Genomic DNA, 13,310 nt, shown 5'->3' on the forward strand with positions numbered 1-13,310 from the left:
ACGTTCAACTAGTTTAGAAATCAATGTGTATGAGTAAATTTAAATTGTTCTTCTGAAAGCACCTCTTATCTACAGCAAACCTAATCTTATACTGTCTGATTTATTAGGCTTTCCCGTAGTTCTTCATAGTCCGCTCTAGCATTAATAATCTCATTAATTTTGGTTTGTGAGCAAACACTGTCATACCACTTTTCACTGACCTTCCCTTTCGACCCTCCAGAATTTACTCAAAGCACCTACTGTGTTCTTCGATACATGGAGGCACTGCAGTATGTCCCTACCAAGAAGCAGGATGAAGCTGAATCAGGGCTTCGATCCACTGTGAACTTCAGAAAACTGAAACAATTTTATACCTTGAGGCAAGGACTGTTTTGGGCTCTGGTTTGGTGTCCTGGTGATGAGCAAAAGCTTTTAGATTTGGATGTACCTGGAATTTTATAGGAGGCATATACTGATCAATTACTATAGCAGTAAGGGTCCTTCCTTGCACAGCTGAACTTCACCTTGTAAGCCACTCTGATCAGGAAAAAGTTGGTTGATTATTTAGCTGAAAGCTACCTTATTACCCCCAAATGCTGCCTCCCCCTTACTGTGTGCATGACTCTGTAGGCTGAAATGCTCTGGAAACCCAATGAATATCCTGGCAGCCCAGAAGTGAGTCTCTGAGGTCTTCTAGTTAGGATATGTATTTATAAAAGACTCTAGATGATGATTATTTGAGTCCAATATGTAAACAGCCATTTTCTTGAGCTTTCTCAATGGGAAAAAGATCTTTTTGAATTATTAAAGCCTGCCTTCACTGGAGACTCAAAGTACTTATAAATGTTTGTGTTCCTCTGCTACATACCTGCGAGTTGGAGAGCTCCACTTTACTTTGGGTAAGCTCTTGCACTCCATTTAAGCTGCTGTAATGGCTACTTGCTGCTGGATGGGGTAGTCCTATTTTTCATACCTTGCCATTACTTCCCAGAGGCCAGCATAGGTGAACACTGAGTCACTATGCCTGGACCGGCTCCTTGTGAGACCAGATAAGCACCAGTGTTGATGCAAAGGAGATGTAGGACTGCTGTTTTCTGGAGCAGCCAGCCAGCCAGTCAGATGGCATCCCCAAGAGCAGGCTTAGCCTCAAGCACAATGCCACATGAGCTCATGTCTTTTCACAATACTTAAAAAACTTGGGAGACTTGACCCTGCTTCTATTCCAGGCTTGCTCCAAATTAATTCTTTAATTTCTTTCTCCATGGAGGCGTATAATATTTCCTGCATTAAATGGGGGCTTACAAGGATTTAAATTGATTATAAAACATATTGGCTCATACTTCAATCTACACTGATCTCTAGCTAGATATAATGGTATTATTTCAGGTTACACCTTTACCTACTAGCAAGAACTGCCAACAACCTCACTTGCCCATTGTACCAGTCATCTTGCAACCATGCCAAAGCAAGCAGTTCCTTTCCCCATGGCTGAATAGGCTGTATCGCAAAACATTCGTGTAACAACTTGACAAGGAGTTGTTCAAGTTCCCTCCTGAGCCTGCATCTGTAAAAAAATCCAAAAGTTTGAGTATACTCAAAGCTTGTGACCCATCAGTGTCAAATTATACAGCCTCATTTTTGTCCTATGATCCTAAATGGAATCAAACTTGGGATATGTATTTACATGGAGAATAAACTGTTTTTCTACATGTATTAAGCTGTGTAATTAAAGGAAGTGACTTTGTCTGAGATAAATTGGGGGAGGGACTGCTGACAAGACTTTGAAGTGGTTTGTTTTTATTCATACATGATCTCATGCAATACCTACTCTGAGCCCTGAAGTAAAGCTATGATGTGATGATAACCCTCTTGAGTTCACTCTGATCCACTAGCCTTAACAGGATCTCTGTAAAGGTGGGAGGGGTGAGACACAGCAGAGATACAGGAATTATCAATTAATTCATAGTACTGCCCTAATTCCTGCAGCACTAATTGTCACCTGTTGCTCTGTGTGAAATTATAGTACCTTGAACATGAGTAATGCCAGTTTGTTCTGCTCTGTGATTTTTTTCTCCTCTCCTCTCCTCTTGGATTTTTTTGAGAATTCAGAAGTATTTGAACTCTGAGGTACATGTGTGATTCTAATTGCAAGAGCTTAATGCATGCATTATCCTAACATAAATAACTTAATTTCTTTATCTCACCAATGGAGAACAAGAGGTGCATTTAATAACTTTCAGAGTTACTATTTTGTCTACCACAGCACAGGTACTTAGGCTCTGCCAGCTGGATCCCACCCACAGTTACTTGCCTGGCTTGCACTGTCAGGTAGATACTAATATGGCTGAGGAGAAAAGTGCTACTAATCAGGAAAATATGTAGAAAGGCCCTTTGCACCTTGGAATTCCCTGATAATTATTGTACTCTAGTCAAAAAACACATAGCAGAAGGTATTAAGTACACTACTCATGTGCTCCCCAGATAAGTAAGAATTTCACTAGACTTTTCCTTGTGTCCTGTAGTAAATAGTAGCAGAAACAGAAGGACAATTTGCTTGAAGTCTGAACATAATGGAAGTTTCATTTTCCACCAATCCAAATATTTTTTTTAAATAACAAATGATATCAGACTTTTAAATTTGGCTACTAGTAAGTTGTTTTACCGGATAAATGAAAACATAGGAGAGTGTACACACTGTAAGGTGTGTGTGTATACATCAGTAATTTTCTGCTACCCGTTATACACAGCTACAGTTTACTTGTATCTGACTTTGATATGTGATTTCTGCTCATAGCTGAAAAGGGAGGCCAAAAGTAGCAATGTCAAAGGTTGTTAGGAGGTGTTACGAATACCTGCCTTGCTCTCCAATTAATTCCCTTTTCAAGATGTGAACACTTGGGGGTAGAGAAGGACTCTTGTGATATTTATGCAGTTACTTTCAACACCCTGCTCTTGGTGACAATTCCCTTCCCATGGCCCTTGCACATCCTGTACTCATTCACTGATTTCCTAAGTAGTCTGGGACAAGTTTTTTGGAGATGGATTTTTAAGGGGTTAACACTTATTTACACAAATCTTACAGTAGGGTTGAAAGATACTGGACTGTGGTTATTGGTTTCTTTCCATCTGTGGTTTAGTCTTTCCATCTTGGGTTGAGGGTTGGGCTAGATGACCTTCAAAAGATTCTTCCAACCCAAACTATTCTATACTTTGTGATCTGTAAACTTGTCTATCTCCATTTTCCCCCATCCCTGCCCTTTCTCTTGTGCAGTAAACAATCAGTGCCCTGTTACAAGGCACTGCTTGTTATATATTTGTATAAAGCTTTGCAGAGAGATGCTATTCCAGCTAGTTCTGCCAAGATATAAATGAAAACGTAAAAGAAAGCCCTGGTTTGGGTCCCAACAGAATATAAACATAAGAGGTTCATAATTGGATTTTTTAAAACAAAATTTCAGTTCAACGAAAAATGTGACAATAACACAGCTTGTCACAATAAGAGCTAGATAAAAGTCTGTGGCCTTAATTCTGTGTAGGAAGAGTAAAGATGATTACTTTGTTGGCCTTTTTCAGTTTGAAATCTACAAATAAATCAAATTTGGTCATTATGAAAGAGTCTGACAATTATAGGATTTGCCAGGTTTTCAGCTGTCACGCCTCTGGTACCAAAAACTGTGTCTTGGTACAGGCAGATCTGAGAGGCTGAAAAACCTGCACATTTCTTAAGTGACTAATCACATCTCTCCTAATATGGAGAAGGTGGAGCAAAACCTCACTCTTTTACCCTGTAGGCAAAAAGTTCACATATGAATTATGGGTTCAGCCTTAGGGTTTTTTAATGCTAATCTCTAAAGAATTTTAAAATGAAATTACTTTTGTGGATGTTAGTGAATCATCATACTGAATGATGATGACAATGACCTACCATTCATTGTAAAATGTTACTAAAATCAGCAATGTGAGATGAATTTGCACTGTAAAATATAATGATCTTCCACAACAGAGAAAACTGTTTAGCTATATCTGCAAGACACTTTGGCATAACATTATTTCTGCTTGGGGAAGTCTCCTGAATTGAGTGGAATCTCCTGAAGTTCTGAAGATTAGAATTTACACCAAATTAGAAAAATATTTTCCATATTCTTACTGATGATCTGCTAACTGATACTTTTCACTTCTGGTGGATATGACATAACTATACATAGCTATCAGAAAAACACTACATTAAAGCTACTAGTTTCTTAGATCATGATGATTCAAAATTTGAGCAAAGTTGTACATATTTCTCTTTATTACAGGTGAAGCAACCTATACAAATATAATCCTGGGCTGTGATCTGACAGGAGCTGACCTGAACTAACCTCATGTTGGTCAGCATTTGGAATACACACCTCCAAGAATACTTGCCAAACTGAAGTTTAGATGAAGCTTTAGAAGCAGAACATATTTAATTTGAGTATTGATTTACATACTTCAGGCTTTACTTTCCTTTTTTGAACTAGACAACTCTTTGTTGGAGAATCCTGTGTTCTGCAAATATCTGCCTGTCATCATCAATGACCTGAAACACAGAAGAATAATTGCCATAAAAGGGAAATTCAGATTTACATCCAATAAATTGCACAACCAGGCTTACGTGTGTCTGTAGGATAGAAATAAAACAAAAGTCTCCTGTCTCGTCACAGCTAAGGAGAAATGCCTTAAGCGAAGTTACTTGCCGTCACATGTCAAGGTGCACATCAAAGTATGTGTTTGATTTGATGTTTGTAAGTTAAATGTTAAAGGAATATTTATGATATTTAGGACGTTATGACACTTGTATACTTTAATCAAGGAACCCCTGACAGTGATAGCAATAATACATATGTAATGGTAGGATCGAGCTGATTGACCTAAACAATCTTTCAGCTACACTGTAAACGTGTTGTATATGTTGGTCTCTATAGAAAAAAACCCGTAAAATAATTTTGGTAGGAAAAAAATGAACAGTGGAATTTTGCATATATGATTCTGCAGTATATCACGTAACAAAACACACATCTTGAACCTTATTATCTTGAGAGGTAGGAGCTGCTTAAATGTGTAAAACTCAAAACTTCCTGCCAAGGAGGTGAGATGGGTAAGGAAATGCTTTGATCATCAAAGTCACTGACCTTTTGGAAAAGCAGTGAATTCTTCCTCCCACATTTTGGTACAAATGGAGCAAGGACGGTAAACTTATGAAGGTGAGACCAGAAAAACTGTTTCTTTAGGGCTGGCATTTAGAAGGTGTTGCTGAATAGGCTGAATACTCCGAGCTAACACATGGCAGGTGCCTTCAAGTTCCTAATTAGGAAAATCAAAGAACTAAAGAGCTGTTGTAAGTGTGGTCCAGATTTCAGTTTATTTCACTTGTAACCTTGTATTTGGTTCACTTCTGTCTGAGGCAAAGGTTGCTCAGCTGTTACTGATCAGACTCAAACCGACCAGCTAGAGGAACTCCAGCTTCACAGAGGCATTTATCCCAAAAGAAATGGTCTGTGCTGATACCTGTAGGGACTTTTGCCCTGGAGACAGTTGTCTGTTCCTTTCAATGTGCTGTAGCCAATGTATGGGACACTGTTGATAGTTCATTCCAGCAGGGAGAGATTATCCTTCACTCCTACAAGGGTGAAGGCTGCCAGAAAAACCTCAACTCTAGACGTTGAATAAAAATTTAATTTCAAAGTAATACTTGTGAAATTAATGTGGTTTTCCATTACATTTAAATATCCTAATGGTCTCAGATCAATTAATTTTCTGTTACTTCTGTAGTCTTACAATAGCCTTTACAGAAGTTTCACTCTGTGTACCAGGTGATTATTCTCTCTAGTTAATGGAGAATTACATGTCTGCAGAGGTGGTTTTGAATGATAAATGACAGACTGGGTTTTTCTGTGTAGGAAGCCAGTGAGATCATGGAACTGCAGCTTCTTCAGATACTAAATAGTATAAAATATTGAAATTGCTCAGTCTATTGGAAGGTGAGCATGCTCAGTATCTGTGAAGGGTGAGGCAAAAGAAAGAATTGACACTAGGATTGTCACAAGGCTTGAGAGTGGTCGGGTCTTGCAGAGACTGCCACACGAGTGAAAATGAATTTACTGCTTGTGAAAGTTCTTGAAGGAGTGCAGGAGTGATTGGGATTGTAGGTTTGTTTTGATTTGGGGCTTTTTGGGAGGGGAAGAGGGGATGGGAACAGGGGGGAGCTAAACATAACATTGATCTGAGGACTGATCTGCAGTCCTCCAGCTGTGGTGAAAAATAGTAAAGATTGCTGAGACAGAAGAATTGGAATAGAAGACTGGGCACATACTTTGAACTGAGAGAGTAAAACCCACAGCATTTCTGAATATTTTTCCTTAAGATTTTCTTCAGAGTTGTCTGAAAGACACTCTTTGGAAATTTGATAAGTTTGGTTTCAGTCCAGCTTTCTGAGCAATTTGTAACTTTATCACTCTATCCGGTATTTTTATTTGAGTTTAGCAGCCAAATTTTTTGGAACAGATGAAAATTTTTATTCAGCTAAACTGACTATTTTTTATATAAAAGAATGAAATTGATGATAATTCAGGGGTTGGTTTTAATTTTTTTCCTGTTTGATGTGTGAATGGAGTGGGGAGTCTTCTTTATTATAGAGCTTGAGCCATTGACCCCTCATTTTCTGTCCTATGCTAATTCCCTCAAAATCTCTAACAGAGTGTCATAGCCAGTGCACCTGGGTGGAGATAGGAAAGAAAAAAGAAAGAAGGAAACAACAGCTTTATGCCTTCTTTCCCTTCTCACCACTGCCATATAAAATGCAAAGAAGAATTAACATTAAGTGCTTTCTTCATGGCAAATGATATGGAAAGATGTTATAGAGCTGAGTGGGATGGATTTCTTGTGTGATTAGGCATCCATCAGTGTATAGTGCCTGCTCATGCTGTGCCTGAGCAATTACAGCTCTTTCAGCTGCTTCATCAAATTTTGCCCTCAGTGGTGTTGGCTCAGAAGGAAGAGCAAGTACCAGTGGGAAGGTAGGGTACCTGTAGCAGCCTGAGTGGCAGAGCTGTTAGGAAAAGCAAGCTGAAGCTCTGCTGTTGCTTTTGTGGTCAATTGAGACAATGGGAGATAAAAGTCAGCATAGAAATACCTGGGCTAATGGGGGGGATTTCTCCAATTTGTTGTACATTGATTTTGGATATCAGCCACTGATCTGGTGATAACCTTAGGAATGGTTTCTGCCTCTAGGCCTTCAGGGAGCCAGAACAAGGGAATACGCAGCCTTAAGATGCTTCCAGTGGGTAATATTATCCATCACAATATAATAGTGATTTTCCTGGCTAGGAAAACTAGCTTTCCACTGAGGTATTGCATCTAAGCTAATGGTATGCATCACCAAAGGGAGAACTGCTGCTGAAAACACAGTTGGGTACTGTGGTGCAATGGAGAAAATGAAGGTGGTTAAATAATATAAACAATTCTTTCTTTCACTTCTGAAGAGAAAATCTTTGAAGAGTGACTGAAACTGCTGCTTAAAAATGGATGAGCTTGTACACGTTATTCTGTTTATCATACCAAACAATAAGGACCAAAAATATAGTTGCCCTCCTCTCAACAGGTAGGAATAGACAGTTCAATCAACGAGCCTCTGAGGTAGCGAGATTTAAAAACTAAATTTAGACACATAAAGGCATGCAATTTGTTGGGAATCTTCTTGAACTTTACTGTTCCTCAAGAAGATCCAAGGTGATAATATAGACTAGTGTTTAATTTATTTTTTTTTTTAAAGATAGAACCACTCACATTTTGGTTTTGAAACTACTAGCAATACTGGAAGTAGCTCTTCCTAATTTTCATAGGTAGGACTTCTTCCTCAGAAATGTGCAGTCTTTTGTGATTAGAGATAGATTGAAGTGGTAGTTTATCTTCCTCTGACTCCATTTTTTGTTGCTGGATCTTTGTCATTTTAGAGTCGATCTGGCAGTCATATTATTTCTGTAAAAGTATTAAGTATTCAGTTAACGACACTATTAAAGTAGTAGTTAGGAGTATACTTCAGAGACTCAAATGTCCTTCATTAGTAGAGAAACTATCCATCTAAACTTGTATCCCGCTTGATAGAAATAAGTGAGGTTTTGCTTGTCAAGAGCGTGTGTGATTGTTATATAAAGGGAGAGACTGCACTACAATGAGAGGTACTGTTTTGGGCTTTTAGAGAACAAAAGGCATTTTTATGAACTCCCCTCCCTTCTTCCTTCAAAATTACAGTGTCAAAAATAACTTTAAAATATTGGCAGATGTAACTTAATGGACAGCTTAGACTATTATTAACAACACAAGCACAAATGTTTTAAATGCAATGATGTCTCACTTCTGGAGAAGAGATTCAACCAAACTTTGGGAACTGTAATTACCATAAAAAGCAACAAAGAAAAAGTGCACTTTCTGCAGTATATCTTGAAAATTGTCTCTGTGATTAAGACTCCCTCTCTGATGCTCTCTTTGCAATGTTCTTAAACTGTCAAGGATTATTGAACAAGTCCTTCAGTCAAAACAGATCAATACACAAAAAATAGGTAACAGTCTTTCCTTGTGAATATTATCAAAATCTATCAAACATACCATTGTTTCTGGTACATGTTCCCTGTGTCTGTTATATAGTCAGTCAAGTAGAGCAAAATGTAATTTGTGAATGTGCTGAAGAATGATTATGCTTGCAGTTATTTGCTCTCTGAACTAACCTCTAATTACAACCAGAGAAGTCCTTGTCAAGTGGATTTACTTTCTTATACTATATTTAGTGTAAAGTTTTCCCCAAAACAGCTGGTTGCCTGTTTTATTAATTTTTTTCCATATTAAGCTGATTATGTGTCACCCGTCTTCCACTGTTTCTACCATCTCAGTGTTGATCTCCCTTTATATTTCCTAGGAGAAATGGAACAAGTGACTGACATGATTCCTCCCTCTTAATCCCACCATTCTTGCTCTGTAGTACTAGGGTATCTTCTTGCCTACTTTATACATTTTGAAAGCTTGCCTGACATAGTTTAAACATTGCAAAACAAATTCTCCATGTCTATTACTGTGTTAATTCATTTTTTGGTCAGTGGGTGTTTTTTGTTTGTTTGTTGGTTGGTTGGTTGTTTTTTTTTTTTGTCCTCCCCAAGTTAGCTAATACCAAACCAAAGTGGTTCTATATAAAAAGGTCCACTTGACAATATGGGATTTCAGACATCTTTTTCCTTTCTATGGAAGCAAAATTCTGTCATGCTTATGGAAAGACGCTTTTCTAGTACCTCATCTCATCAAAGGCACAGCACGTGGTAGTGTCCCCCTACATCCTTCACTCACAGATTCACATACAGAATCGACTAGGTTAGAAAAGACCTCTGAGATCATCAAGTCCCCTTGATCCAACACTGCCGTGGTTACTAGACCATGGCACTAAGTGCCACACGCAGTCTCATCTTAAAAAAAGGAGGTGACTCCACCACCTCCCTGGGCAGCCAATTCCAATGTCTGATCACTCTCTCTGTAAAAAATTTCTTCCTAATATCCAACCTAAACTTCCCCTGGCACAGCTTAAGACCATGCCCTCTTGTCCTACTGCTGGTTGCCTGGAAGAAGAGACCAAAACCCACCTGGCTACAACCTCCTTTCAGGTAGTTGTAGAGAGTGATGAGGTCTCCCCTGAACCTGCTCTTCTCCAGGCTGAACAAGCCCAGTTCCCTCAGCCTCTCCTCACAGGACTTGTGCTGGAGTCTCTTCATCAGCCTTGTTGCTCTTCTCTGGACTTGCTCCAGCACCTCAATATCCTTCCTGAACTGAGGGGCCCAGAACTGGACACAGTACTCAAGGTGTGGCCTCACCGCTGCTGAGTACAGGTGAAGAATCATTTCCCTGGTCCTGCTGGCCTCACTACTCCTGATCCAGGCCAGGATGCCATTGGTCTTCTTGGCCACCTGGGCACACTGCTGGCTCATGTTCAGCTTCCTGTCAATCCAAACTCCCAGATCCCTTTCTGCCTGGCTGCTCTCCAGCCACTCTGTGCCCAGCCTGTAATGCTGCATGGGGTTGTTGTGGCCAAAGTGCAGGACCTGGCACTTGGCCTTGTTGAACCTCATCCCGTTGGAATCAGACCATCTCTCCAGCTTGTCCAGATCCCTCTGCAGAGCCCTCCTGCCTTCCAGCTGATCAACACTCCCCTCCAGCTTTGTGTCATCTGCAAATTTGCTGATGGTACACTCAATCCCCTCATCCAGATCATCAATAAAGATATTAAACAGAACTGGGCCCAACACTGATCCCTGGGGGACACCACTAGTGACCGGCCACCAACTGGATGCAGCCCCGTTCACCACCACTCTCCGGGCCCGGCTCTCCAGCCAGTTCCTAACCCAGCACAGAGTGCCCCTGTCCAAGCCATGGGCTGCCAGCTTTTTCTGGAGTATGCTGTGGGAGATGGTGTCAAAGGCTTTGCTGAAGTCCAGATAGACTCATCTCAGTTTGCTGAAACCAGAACACCACAAGATTAAAGACACCTTTTATATGCCTGCATATCAGGTTCAATTTCCTTCAAGGTTCTCTTTGCATATTTTGCTAATGCATCTTTAATCCACACCTGTCCAAAATAAAGTGTCACTATTCAGGTAGAACACTGACAGGCAATCTAGTTCCACAGTTGGATATTCAAGACTGGATCCTGACATAGGGTCAGCCACATACTTTATTACATCATTCTTAGCTTGAAATAGCAGAAAAGCCATCCTACACATTTGCAACATATCCAACTGATACGGGTGCTCAAAATCTGTTAATATTAATTACAGCTATAATTTTAAGAGATGTGAGCATGTAGAACACTGGCCTTTCTCTGCAGGTGGGTTTTACCCAGACTGTATTTTACCCAGATGCTGTGAAGAGAGCACAGCTCTTCTAGGATTTTTTAATCACATCACTGGGTCAGATGAGACATTTAAATGTTGAAAGTCATGAGGGAATTTTTCCCCACCTGTGATCAGCCTTTAAATTTAAAAGTAATTATTTCTATGAAACATGTAACTCATAAGTGCCTAATCGTCAGTTTCTAATGAAGAAATACTTCGTTACTTGTTTCACTGGATTTGATTGTCTGGAAACTGGATCTTTTGCTTTCTTTCTGGGTAGATAGTAGATGTGCTGTTTTCTATATATAACTGGAAAAGCTGGAAGAGTGTTGCCAGTACCAAGTCTTTGGGACAGAGGACACTTTTTTTTTTTTTTCCTTTTTGGTCATGCCCCGGTGACTTTGAGGCATACAAAGGATTTCTTTTAACACTGCTGCTATTCTGTCCCCCACCACTGCTTCCTGCCCTCAAAGACCACAGCTCATACCTATCCTGCTAAAAGCTGACTTGTGGCATTAGCAGGCTCAGACATGAGTTTTTCCCAAGGAAGGATATAATAAATACTATGCAGGGTTGGGAGCGCTCTCTAAGCCAAGCTAGTGAGCAAATGTCTCAGCCTTTATATCCACTTGCCACTGACAAGCAAGCTCCTTAGTTAAAAGGCCAGTGTAATTCCTGTATACAGTCTGGATGTGAGAAAAAGTCTAATTTAGTGGAAAGAGAAGAAGAAATCAGGACAACAAAATAATATACAGAGTATTTTGGAGGTAATATGTATTTATAAACCCATGATCACAACTATAGTTCACAGGGATATAAATGACTAAGAGAGATTTTGAGTAGCTCCCACTCCTCTAGGCAGTTTACATGCAGAACATGGTACACACAGGCTTTGCCTTGCTTTGCAGTGTTGCATGCATTATGCTGGCACTGAAACACTTCCGACAGCTAGAAATGGAGGTTTTATTTTGTAAGGAAATTTATAAACAGAAGGTGTTCCTTACAGAGTGCTTTCAACATTCACTTTAAAGGAATAGCTCTGTTGGCATCAGTCAGCAGAAACTTGTAGAATTGTCATTTCAGTGAAGGAACCAGAAGTGCTCTTATAGGACTTCCAAAAGTGAAGAAACCAGCTGTGCTTCCGAAGTATGTACAAGTAGACGCAGTAAGTAAGAACCAGTGATTTTTAACTATTGTTTTTAGAGGTGTAAGGAAACAAGTCCATAGAAGAATTAAGGTAATAAACTTACAAAGTTTCTCTGTTCAGCAAAAAGAAGAAATATTATATTTTAACAGTGCAAAGTTGGTTCCTTTAATTCATTTGTTACTGGCACCTTTGCATTCTATTTCCCGTTTTTTAAAAAGTTACTTAGTAAAGTAAGTAGAAGGTAACATGTTTCCTTTTTACTGAGGCTGAAGGGAAACTGCGGTGTATTTCTGCAACCCGAAAGACAACATCAAAACTCAACAACATATTCTTGAGGCTTCTGGAAAGCAATATTCACAAATGTAAAGTCTATAATTGAAAATAAATGCTCTACCACTTATGCTTACAACAAGCAATTTTAGAAGCATAGATGTGTGTAGTGGAAGGAAGGATACTTGTCTTATGGAGGGAGAGTCTATGGTATAGTCATTTTTGCTTGCATAGTGTTCCTCAGACAGGCTGTAAAGCAATCAGGTCTTAGTTGTGCAGAGTTGAGCAGAGGCTATAAAAACTCACTTGTGAAGTAGTGGAAATCTACTGAGAGGGTGACCCACTTCAATTTCCATTTCTGTTGTGCTGAGAGTACTAGCTCTACCCTTTAGCACTATCTCAGATGAAGTATTACGAGCAGCGATAACATCAGGCCCAAGCAGCTGTGCAGACATATGTTGGGTTTGCAGAAAATCTAAGCCCAGTGTTCATTGTGAATGGCTCTGCAGTTTCCACAGTGTGATATGTCTTCAGAACATTGAAAAAGCAAGTACCAAACTTGGCAACAGAGTAAACTAATAGATATATCAACTGCAAATTCTTTTCTATAATTATAAGCAAAGTAGCAATTAATAGGGCCACACTAAAGCATTTATGTTGTGCCAAATATTATTACATTAAGGGTTGAGAACTCTTGAGGTTGAATGTTAAAAGTCAATTTTGACCCTGTTCAAAGTGAGGTACAGATGCTTTTCCTTGACTGCCTTGCATACATCAGACTAAAATGAGTCAAGGACTTCTTCAACTGATTGTTTCTTCACTTCAACTGTTTGCTATCCTGTACTATAATTAGCTACAGACCACAGTTCAGTCCTGTATTTAAAGGTTGATAACTTGGATCCAAGTGGCTCTCACTGAACTCCGAACTGTGTAAAGCCGGTCCAGGCCACAAGAACCAAGGGGCTGTTAAAATATGACCTATTACTGTAACAAATATTTAGCTAGAAACAAGTTAGTCTGCTGAG

This window comes from Chiroxiphia lanceolata, chromosome 1, assembly GCF_009829145.1.
Source record: "Chiroxiphia lanceolata isolate bChiLan1 chromosome 1, bChiLan1.pri, whole genome shotgun sequence".
Classification (NCBI taxonomy): Eukaryota; Metazoa; Chordata; class Aves; order Passeriformes; family Pipridae; genus Chiroxiphia; species Chiroxiphia lanceolata.